Source organism: Ixodes scapularis, unplaced genomic scaffold (assembly GCF_016920785.2).
Source record: "Ixodes scapularis isolate PalLabHiFi unplaced genomic scaffold, ASM1692078v2 PGA_scaffold8__174_contigs__length_109621045, whole genome shotgun sequence".
NCBI lineage: Eukaryota > Metazoa > Arthropoda > Arachnida > Ixodida > Ixodidae > Ixodes > Ixodes scapularis.
The window spans coordinates 64,640,185-64,652,342 of NW_024609883.1; positions in this window are offsets into that span (position 1 = coordinate 64,640,185).

The following is a 12,158-nucleotide window of genomic DNA, read 5'->3' on the forward strand; positions in this document are numbered from 1 at the left end:
TTGACTGTACTTCGTTTCACCTTATGCTGTACCGCAGCGAAGGCTAGAAGCGCGAGCTCATAGCGTTGGCAGCTGCCCTTGGTGCACGAGAACCTGTGCCGCCGAGATGTGCCATAGAGCAAGGAGCTCGCGCTTGTAGCCTCTCCTGCGGTACAACACAAGGTAAAACAGAGTATAGAGTGTATATAGAATATCCTAGTTTTTTTCGACCAAGTTCGACTTTTCAAGCCTTTAAAGGGATACTTCAACGAAATTTGAAATATTCCCGACGAGTTCAGAAATAGACTGAACAGGATCCACAATATCCATCAATGACAATCGCAGGTTTGTGTTTTGAGCCTGGTGGCTGTATTTTTCGTTATAACTGTCCCACTCTGGCAAGCGCTCGGAGAGCAGCCAGTGAAGAGCACGTCACATCCGGCGCAATCGTGACGTAGTCTGTCCCGGGATGAGCAAAGCTGTGGCGAGGCTGACGCCATCAGGATGCCCTAGCTGTTCCAGCCACCGAAGCGGTCGGCCGCTTCGGTGGCTGGAACAGCTAGGGCATCCTCAACTAACCGCAAAGGTGCCTTTGTGTGAAGTTTGAGAGACGGGTTAATCTTCTGTAATCTCGTAGAGGGAGAATAGCGACGTCTGGGGGACACAAAAGAGAGTCCCGTTGAGTGGGGAGTTCCTCCCTCCGCTCTTCTTTTGAGCTGGCCGCAGAGCTGTCGGGATGACGTCAGGTTCAAAGCATGTATAGACCTTTTTTGTGTACTCTCGTCCCCAGCCACCTAATAGGCGTATCCGGTATGGGCGACGAAAAAAATACTAAAACGTTTCAACCTGTAAATAGTAAAAGGATAGAGGGAGGCAAAACCAGAATGTGTGACGGTTACGCCTTCTATTGGCGTGGCGTCCTAAATGCCTTCTATTGGCGTGGCGTCGGCAAAACAATGTTTTCGTCCATACTGGAAGTGACAATTCAAGATGGCGGCGCCCTTGCGGAAAAGGTCTATAGTTCTAGGCAAGACACTTAAGCTCCGTTCACATATATGCGACCGAGTAAGACCGAGGGAGACCAGACGGGTTTTTAAGCCTTTTGCGACGTCTTAGGACCAGCTCCACTGCAGCGCATCCGGTCTTAAGACGTAACAAGAGACTTAAAAACCGGTCTGGTCTCTCTCAGTCTTAAAGGGATACTATAACGAAATTTCGGCGCTTATTTTATGGTCTATATGTGTTCAAAGGAGCAGTATCACACCGAACGCACCAGAATCTTGTTAAAGAAGCCACGAAAAGGAATTTTAAAACGAATTAAACGATTAGCAAAGAGCACCGGGTGGATGTCGCTAACGCCTCGTTTGTAATGCCCGTCTAGGAACCTTGATAGTCAGTGACGGTGAGTGTCTCGCCTCCGGCTACGAAGACAGAAGAGGGAAGGAGGAACCCTCCCGTCTTCCCGAGAATCCCCTTTGTGCGTTCCAGAAGTAGCTATTGTCCCCCTACAAGATTATAAAAGATTAACCCATCACTCAAAATTCGTACAAAAGCAGCCGCTTCGGTGGCTGGAACGACTAGGCCATCACCTCGACGTCAGCCTCGCTGTAGCTTTGCTCGTCCCGAGACGACCTACGTCACGACTGCGTCGGATGTCACGTGCTCTAAGCTAAGCCTTCTCCGAGCGTTTGCTAGAGTGGGCCGTTTATAACAAAAAATACAGCCACCATGCTCAAAATGCAAACATGCGATTGTCATTTACGGATATTGTGGATCATATTCCACCTATTTTTGAACACGACGGATATATTTCAAATTTCGTTGAAGTATCCCTTTAAGGCCCGTTCACACATGTGCAATCGAGTAAAGCGCCGTTCACACATATGCAACCGAGTAAGACCGAGAAAGACCAGACCGGTTTTTAAGCCTCTTCCGACGTCTTAGTACCGGATGCGCTGCAGCGGACCTGGTCCTAACTCCTAAGACATCGCAAGAGGCTAAAAAAACCGGTCTGGTCTCTCTCGGTTTTACTGGGTTGCGTATATGTGAACGGCGCTTAAAGGCTCGTTCACACATTTACAACCGAATGCGACCGAAAGTGACGAGACCGGTTTTTAAGCCTCTTGCGACGTCTTAAGTCCCGTTCACACTTGCGACTTGGGACAGTCGCTGGAGCGACTAGCGACAAGCGACTGGCGACTACCAGTGTTCACACCTGATTGCGCGACCGACGAGTCGCCAGGCTTGCCAACTTAACGGATAGTAATCAACACCTTTTCGAGCCGGCTGAAAGGTTTTTCTGATCAAAGGTGCCGGCATGAAAAAAACCAAGAAAACGTAATGGTTCTTCGGAACGTAAAACAACGGCTATATGTGCGCTCCCTCAACCGTAATATTGTACCTACCTGCCATGCCGAAAATGTCGCCGATCTCGTTTTAGGCCTGTAGCTTTTTGCCTCGATCCTTCTGGTAGGTGTGCCGCTTATTGTAAAGAATTAATGAGAGCTTCCGCGGAGAACTCCATGCCAGTGTCCGCCGCCGTGCGCGCGTCGCTATTTCCCGCGGGTAGCAGTGCCGGATGTAAACAAACCCACGCATCATTTCCGACGAGACCCTGATTGGCTCCGCCGTCCGGCGACTCGGTTTTGCAATTTGAGAAATCGGTCAGGGAGCGACTGCCCAAAATCGGTCGCAACCGACCTGTTTTGGTCGCTCCGCGACCAAAAACCAGTCGCTAGTCGTTGGTCGCTCCAGCGACTGTCGCAAGTGTGAACGGGCCTTTAGGACCGGATGTGCTGTAGCGGAGCTGGTCCTATAGACCCGTTCACACTCTTGCGACCGAGTGCGACCGAGAGAGACGAGATTTGTTAAAACTTCTTAAATTTTTTTAGGACGAGGAAACACTGGCATTCTGGCGCCATCTATGCGGTGACCCTGGAACTGCACTTCGCAAGAGTGAAGGTTCTGCAGCATTTCCGCGGTCAAATGTGCGTAATACCTATAAGAAAGGCTCGTTTATAAAGTTTACAAAAGTTTTTCGAGCCAAAAAGAACGGATAATGCGCGGGAGAAATATAAAATATGCGGACCGCGAAGTTTACACTGCTGCAGGGGGGGGAAGGTGCCGCCGCTTCCAATGCACCCTCCTCAGAATTTACGGCGCTCCGTGGGGGCCGCCATGTTAAAACTTGAGACCAGTGTTGCTGCATCTGTAGGTCGTCTTTAAGTTAGCGCTGACGGAGAAAATCTGGCCACGGCGCAACGCCGATGTACGCTGGAAGCTAGAGCCGGTTTGCTTTCGTTTTTTGTGTTTGGTCGGAGAAAATCTAGCAACAACGCACGTTCAAGTTTCAACATGGCGCCGGTATTGCTTCGGCGCTTCGGTTTTACCACGTTTGACGCGGTTTGCCAGCACATGTAGCGAAGACGTGACCGGAGAAGTGCCCCTGTGATGGTCCCGGAAGACGGAAAGTATCATTCGTAATCGTCGTGCGTGCTTTGAAAGCGAAGGGAGTCACAGGGTCCACGAGTGCGCAACCACAAGCCAAGGTTCACGACAGCGCTCCGTTGACTTCGGCGATCTTGTTCTGTTTGGTGCATAGAGATAGGTTTGGTGCAACACGGCGATGCGACAAAGAGTTGAAACGTTCGTGGTGTGTCGTGCGGTGCTTGGAGGTAGAATCCCATACTAACACGAAGCGCAAATTGGTTATTGTGGCGTTAAAATTCAACGGGTTCAGTTCCGTCGTCGTCGTCAGCTGATCCGGTCCAACTGGTCCGGGAGGACGCAGCGAGCGCTTTTAAAAGTAAATCTTCCTTCGTTCCGTTTCAAAATGTGGAAGATTCTCGAGGCATACCGTGAGTAAAAAGCTGCGGGCGTTTTCAACAAAATTACGTCGTTTTAATAGAACAATGGACTACGGATTCTTGACATAGACCTGCCGTTGTTATGCTTCGTGTTGTTGGCGTTTGCACAGCGACGCACAGCGCCCGAGTAGATGATTCGGTCCTGCAAACGACCGGTCATACAGAATTTCAGAGAAACATAAGTCACCACTGATATTTTCTTGTAAATCTCGTGTGAATTTGTTGCGCTCGTCATGCGGTGTGAATAAATTAGGGCAACGTTTCCTACCTGCCTACGGATGCATGAACTGAGACCATTCTTTACGTAGTGAACATAGCGTTTTTTTTTTTTATTTTGGAAAAAGGTGTTGGTGAATTTATTATGGTACAATCACTTGAGAGTTCAGAAATTGGAGAGAGCGAGCATGCTTTCTCAACTTTGTCACTTTTCTCTCTGGCATTGCCCCTAGTTTCAAGTTGCAGTTTCACTAGACATACCTACTAGCAGGTACAAACTGCTCTAAAGCAAATAAAAGACTGGTAAGTCAGGGCGGTGCGGACTCCGTGTTTCGCGCTTTTCGCAAGGTTACTGGGTGAGTGCTTTTGTGAGGTATGCGGAATACGCAAACGATTTTGTTATGCCCGTCGGTTGCGTCTCCAGCAAAACGAATAAGATGATCTACAAAGGCGCAATCACAAGCCAATATTTACGATAACAGTGCATTTGATTCGGTGGTACGTGTAGTTGTATTTTACCCTGCATTCAGCAACAGCGTGTCATGACGAAGAGCTGGAACGTTCACGCGGTTTCTGCTGGGCTACCGGTTGACCCAGGGGCGGATCCAGAACTCCGTTTTTTTTTTTCGTTTTTCTGTTTTGGGGGGGGGGGGGGGGGGGGGCGAGGGGGGAAGGAAAATCTAAACTCTAAAGCAAGATAAACAGGACTCCGGTTGCGCCTTTTGTTTTAAACGCCGCTGAACCACACTGCGCCGACGGCCCCTAGATGTGCGCCGCTGCGCCGACTTTTGGTTCTAACTTCTGCCGTGCTTTGAAACCGCCGCCGCGGACTTCAGTCTAAGCGACGGAGTGGTTCTCCAAGTGTGTGCGCCTGCTAGGGTGCGGCCTACCCTATTTCGAACCCTCGTCCTTGAGTACCGAGCTTCCTACCACCTGGCAGGACGGGAGTTGGTTTTATTTCGGGGAATCCACCCATGTCAAATCGCCCTCCAAGAAGGGGGCAGGGGTCTGCCCCTGGATTGACAGAAGCCCGCGTCGCCCGCATCGTGAGTGCACTTGGGCTGTTGTAGTGGCTCTAGGCTGTTGATGCTCAAGCCTTTCATCCGCGGCTTGCCGTCAGCTGATCCGGCTGCTCGACGGTGAGGAAGCGGCGAAAGTGACCTCTGAAGCAAATCTAAATCCTTGTTCATCTTGTGGGATGCTGCGTCGTGGTGACGAGCGAATCCCAACATAGAAAAGAAACGGCGGTTTTATTGCCTCGGGGGCGTCGGTCGACGGACGTTCCTGTGTCCCGCGTGACTGTGTAGCGGGCGGCCGTGCTTCCCTGAAGCAGACGACGACGAGGTTTTATAGCACCAAAATGCTGGTGATTGTGCGTCGCCACAATCTAGTTATCCGGTGTCAAAGTGTGGAAGGTGTCCAAAGTGTACTGAGGGCGGGAACTACGAGCGTTTTGCCTTGCTTTCGTAACCGAAACCAGAACAACGAGATAACTGCCTTGCGTACTCCAAAATGATGGAAGCAATAAGTTGCCAAAACCTGTTTTTAGGGTTTCAAGCCGAGTAAACAAGACAAATATATTTAAACTTCGTTGTCTGTATGCAGGAGGACTTATATAACACAACAATACATTCTTTCCAAAACGAAAAAGAAAGTAAAACTTCGTCCGCCGTATATGGCAGCAACTTCTCCACTGCGAAACCTATGCTGGCAACGTAAGCGGTTTTAATATGGCAGCCTCCGCTTTGCGCCGCGTTCCCTTTTCCTCCTTCCCCCCCCTGCACTGCTGGATGGATGGATGGATGGATGAATACGGCTGAGCCCTTTGGATTGGGCGGTAGCTTACGCCACCTAGCCATTTTGTTTTACCATTTAAGCTTAGAATATTTAAATGTGAAATCTATATTCACTCCGCAGTGTAAAGAAAGTGGAGCTATGAAACCCCCTTGCCATCAGTGAATAAGAAAATACCTAGTTTTCTCTCGATTTCTGCCACCATTCACTTAAGTTTTGCGCGGTAATCTCTACAGTCTTGAAATCCACTCTCCCTTCGCTGTCTCTAAAACCCAATGACTTTATTAAATCTATGTTGTCTTCGGTACGCATAGGGTGAAGCCCTTTACAGTAGAGTATCAAGTGCTCAGCCGTCTTGTCCTCCTCTCCACAAGCAGTGCACACTGTATCCATTTCCTGGTACTTCACTCTGTAGGTTCTGGTTCGCAGAACACCCGTCCTCGCCTCAAACAACAATGAGCTTCCCCTAGAATTGTCATAAATGCTTTCTTTGACAATAACTGTTTTGTTTAATCTGCAGCTTTCCAGAGCCGTCTTTGTCTGCATTCCCTCTAGCCACCGATCTCTTTCTGTGGCCTTAACTTTCTTCTTAACTGAGACTTGTTCTTCCGTATCTTCGCTATAGCCCAAAAACTTTCCTCTTAATTTCCTAGTGCGCTGTCTCCACTTTGTGTCTACACTCCTCATGTATAAATAGCTGAAAACCTTTCGTGCCCGTTGCTCCCCATCCATTTGCCTCAACCTATCCTCAAATTCTATCTTGCTCGCCGCTTCCCTGCTCTCAAATGACGCCCATCCCATGTCTCCTTGTACTCCCTGGTTTGGTGTTTTGCAATGTGCCCCCAAAGCCAGTCTACCTACTCCGCGCTGTTTTATTTCTAGTCTCGCATGCACTTCGGATTTCATGCATAGCACTGCGTTTCCAAAAGTCAAGCCCAGGCACCATGACCCCCTTTCCAAATCTCTCTCACCACCTCATACCTGTTGTAATTCCACAGTGCTCTATTTTTCATTACAGCTGCATTTCTGTTGACCTTACCTATTATATACTTTTCATGCTCTCTGAGATATTCTGCACCATCACGTATCCATACTCCAAGATACTTGTATTTACTAGCTCTCTCAACTGTAATATTCTGTATCTTCAGCCTCTCAACTTCAACCTCGTTATAAATCATGACTGCTGATTTTTCGCTACTGAATTCTAAACCTAATTCCTCTCCTTCCCTACCACAGATGCTCATTAATTCCTGCAACTCTGTCCTGTTGTTAGCCATTAGTACGATATCATCCGCATACATCAATCCCGGTAAGGATCGCTGAATTTTTTGGCCTAGCTTACTGTAAGAAATGTCGAATCCAAGCCCACTCTTCTCTAGTCTATCCTCCAATCCTCTCAGATACAACATAAACAGCAAAGGCGATAACGGGCACCCCTGCCTAAGGCCTCGTCTTATCTTTATTTTCCCTGTCGCCTTTCCTTCCCGTGTTATAATCACCTTGTTATCTTTGTAAATGTTCCTTAATAGTGCTGTTAGTCCTTTATCTAGGTTTAAGCTCTCCATTATGTCCCACAGGTTCCTTTGGTTCACATTGTCATAGGCACCCTTGATATCCAGAAATGCCAGCCAGAGCTGTCTGTTTTCTTTTTGCGCTATTTCTGTAAACTGTGTTAGAGAAAATAAATTGTCCTCCAACCTTCTTTGTTTCCGAAACCCGTTCTGTAACTCGCCCAGTATGCCCTCGCAATCTACCCATTCCTCCAGTCTGTTCTTTATAATCTGCATTACCAACCTGTAAATAACCGGTGTCACGGTTATGGGACGATAATTCCTAATATCAGACTTATCTCCTTTTCCCTTATATATCATACTCATCCTACCAAGCCTCCATTCATCTAGAATATTTCCTTTTGTTATCATGGTACTCACTACCTCCCTTAGTATTGCCTTAGATTTAGGACCCAAATTCTTCACCAGCTTGATAGGGATACCATCTGTGCCTGTTGACGTGCCACTAGGGACTCTTCGTTCCGCCTTTTCCCAATCTCTTTGTCCAAAATCCGCGATGTTACAAACTAGACTGCAACTTCCTTCGGTTCTCCTATCTTCCACATGTACCCGTTCCCGAAATTTCTCCTTCATCACTGCTCCTATATATTGTATCGCATCATCTCCCTCTAATTGATCTCCCTGATGCGAGAGTATGAACCTCTGTCTAGCTTGCGTCGTTTCACCGAGTGAGTTCAAGTGCTCCCAAAACTTCTTGGCAACGTTTCTATCTTTCTCACTTACATTACTCATCCATTCCTCACCCTTTCTCTGAATTTTCGCATTGATCAAACTGGATGCCTCTCGGCGACATATTATAAAATTGTCCCATTTTCGTTTTACTTCCGTTTCGGACTCCCCAGTACGCTTGGAATACCTGTGTTCTCTAGAGGCTTCCTGACGTTTTTGTATCGCTTGCTTCACTTCTTTGTCCCACCAGCTTTTTGGTCTATGTCCTTGCTTCCCCTTTCGTTTGCTCAGAACTTTGTCTAGTTCTAGAGTAAAAAGCCTAGTTAGGCTCTCATAGGTCCTATCTGTATACCGTTGCCCTGAAACTGCTGCCTCTATTCTTTCAACAACTATTTCCCACTCTTTGTCGCTGCAGAAAGTTTGCTTTGAATTATGTTGTCTAGTTTCAGCATTTAGTTCTCTGGCGAAATTTTAATACGTTTGTGATCACTACCAAGACATTTGGAACCTTCTTCGTCTATTAATTTTCATTACTTGTAACTTACCATATATTTTGTGTGACATGAGTACGTAATCTATAGTTGAATGTAGATTGCCAGTTTCCCAAGTTATGTGCCCGTCACACTTCTGACTGGTATTACATAAAACTAAGTCATGTTTTTCCACCAGTTCTAGTAATATGCTTCCAGTTGAGTCCGTATACCCATCCAGACCCTCAATATGGGCATTCATGTCTCCCATAATAATTATTTCGGAGCATTCCCCTAGTTCACTAATGTCTCTTGATATGCAATCAATCATTTTTCTGTTTTCCTCTTTAGCACCTGTGCCTGTTCATAAGTAAACAACTCCAAGGACTGTTGACTCCCCAGCGACGTTTCCTTTCAGCCACAAATGTTCGGTGCACTCCTTTCTGATCCTTTGAAAGTTCATATTCTTCTTAATAAATGCTCCGATTTCACCTCCCTTCCTCGTTCCCTCCATTCTGTTGCATTCTTCCCACACATAGTCAGGGTTGCAAGGTGGCTGCTCCATGTCTCTGAGATGTGTTTCCACAAACCCATACACCATTAAATCCTCCTTTCTTAGTTGCTCCTCTACCTCTTCCCATTTTAACCTATTTCTACCACCCTGCATGTTAATATATCCAATGTCTGATTGTGCTGTTTGTCTATACCTGTTCTTACGTTTCCTCCTCTTTTTAACCCTGGGTGCCTCTCCTGACTTTGTTGGGTTTTCAGTTACTTCAGTGCCCCCAGGGCCCTCGGTCCCCCCAAAAAAGCAGTCACCGTGCGGCCGATCCTATCCCCCACCCTGTAGCCCGTGGCCTCACTGTAGTGAATGCCATCTGCAAAAGGGCGGGAGCCAGCCTCGTACACTTCTCTGTTGACTTCCATTACGTCGTACCGAAGCTGCCGACTCATACCCTTAATTACTCTGTTGGCTTCGAAAACCCTCCTCTCCGTTAACCCGGACTGCCCCCGAACTTCTGGAATGGTGCACACAACCACATGCACATTCTCAGACACGTCCCTCAGCTTACGTATTCCCACGTTTTGCTGCTTTCCGAGGATCTGGCTCCTACCCTTGAGCACATCATTAAGCCCCGCATGAACTATCACTAGGTTCCTTCCCTCCCGGTTATCCCACACCCCCTCACGTGCTGCGGTCATAGCATCCACCATACACTTCCCTGGCTGGACCTCTACAGCTACCCTCTGGTCTCCCTTCACCCGGTTATCTACACCCCTCCAAACCCGTGCTACGTTAGAGCTCCCCACTACCAGTACCCTAGATCCCTCTGGTGCCTGCGCGCCTTTGTCCTGCGACTTATCTTCTGTCACCTGACTGCCCGACGCCTGCTGCTCGAAGGCGCCGTTGAGCTGAGGTTCAATCAGCTCTCCAGCGTCGTCGAGCCCGCCAGCCAACAGGCCGGACTCCCGACCACCAGGGACCCCAGCCTGCAGACTGGTGGTTCGTCTCGCTAGAACTGACACTTCCTCCTTTCTTCCCTCGCTACTCTCACTCGCTCGAATTACCCCTTCCAGGCGCTCTACCGTACTGTCACACTCCCTCTTACGCTCCTCTAAACCCGCCTTCTATACTTCCCCCAGCTCTTCCGCCTGCTTCTCGAGGCCGACCCGCTGCTCCCTCTCATGATTAAGCTGCCTAGTCAGCTCCTCTACCTGGGCCTCGAGACCCACCCGCTTCTCTCCTTCTGCCTTAAGCTGGGCCTCAATCTCCCGAACTCTACCCTCCCATTCCCCAGTTACCTGCTGAAGTTTCACACAAAGCCGACACTCGAAGCTCATCCCCGCCGCCTCCTCCAGGCTCCCGAAACCCGTCTCCTCTAGGTAACACCACCTCCCAGGCTCCCACACCCCTCGCACTGCACCAACCCGTCCCCATCCTTGTCATGCCGACCCAAATCTAGACCCATGTCTAGACCGAGAACAAACCGTCCCTTCCCGCCAAAAATTCAAACAGAGCCTACTTTGCGAAACTAACGTTAACTGCTGAAGTTCAAACCTAATACTGCTACCGCATAGTCACTTCCAATCAACTCTCAAGAAAAGAGAGAGAAAAGAAGAAAAACTGGCACTTAGCTTCGGATGATCGAGGAGAACCAGGAAACACGTCCGCTCACCACAACTGTCACCGCAACTGCATGCCCGATAGATGGCGCCACCTTGTCCTCTCGTTGTAAGAGGTTTTAAGGGACCAAGTTTTAAGAGGTCGCAAGGGTGTGAACGGGCCTCAAGACGTCGCTAGAGGTCTGGTGTCTCTCGGTCTTACTCGGTTGCATATGTGTCAACGGCGCTTTAATCGCCATTCACATATATGCAACCGAGTAAGACCGAGAGAGACCAGACCGGCTTTTAAGCCTCTTGAGACGCCTTAGGACCGGATGCGCTGCAGCGGAGCAGATCCTAAGACGTTGGAAGAGGCTTAAAACCGGTCTGGCCTTTCTCGGTCTTTCTCGGTTGCATATGTGTGAACGGCGCTTTGCCGTCACTACCTGTCAAGGCTCCTAGACGGGCATTACAAACGAGGCTTTAGCGACATCCACCAGGTGCTATTTGCTAATCGTTTAATTCGTTTTAAAATTCCTTTTCGTGTCTTTTTTAACAAAATATTGGTCCGTCCGATGTGATCCTGCTCCTCTGAACGCGCCATCCACTGTATCCTTTTTAAAGGGGAACTCCGCCGAATTTGTTTTATAGTCTTCGACTGGGCTGGAAATTGGCAGACCGCATCAATAACCCTTTCTCAAATGATAGCCAAAATATTTTATAAAAATAAAATTTTTTCGGGAAGTTAATGAATTTTCTGGTTACGCCGGCCGCGAGTGTTCCAGGAGGCGACTCTCTGCTGGCAACAATGAAAAATCCCTACTTTTCTCTAGCCGCGTACGTCACGGGTGGGCAGGCGGACGAGCGACTCGGGCAGTCGCCAAGTGGCTTTCCGGGCGCCAGCGATCGAGATGATTTTTTCACTGCTTCGAGGTTGAAAGTTCCTTTGCAAAGGGTAGCAATATGTGCTCCGCGATAGATTGTACAAACAGTGCCGGGAAAAGGCTTCCTTTTTACCCTTATTTTTGTGGGAGAAACAAATGCGCTCCTTGGCAGCAATGGAGGCCAGCCACGTCAAGGTGCTTTTGCGCGAGCCATGCATGCAGAGAGAACTAGAGTCACGTGAAGCATTTTCAGTTATGCTCGCTATTGGGGACGTGAGCGATCGAAAGCGTCGCTGTGGTCGGCCTGCCATGATTGGCCGAATGCTGACTATGACGTCAGCAAAGGACGTCTCATCGACGAAAATAAAAGGAATGCAAGACCTTTCATTCTGACGGTGTTGGCAGTGTTGCTTTGAGAGCGCTATGATTTCAGGCTTCCACCATGCCCATTACAAACACCATCGAACTTGCTGTTCACAAGGTAATGACGTCACGAGAGGTAACCTAACGAGGGCGCCACCGAAACATCTCGCCGCTGATACTTTATAGTCGTGTGCTGCGAGTTGAGTATCCTTGTACAGCTGCAACAGCTTCAAGAGCGGCAAG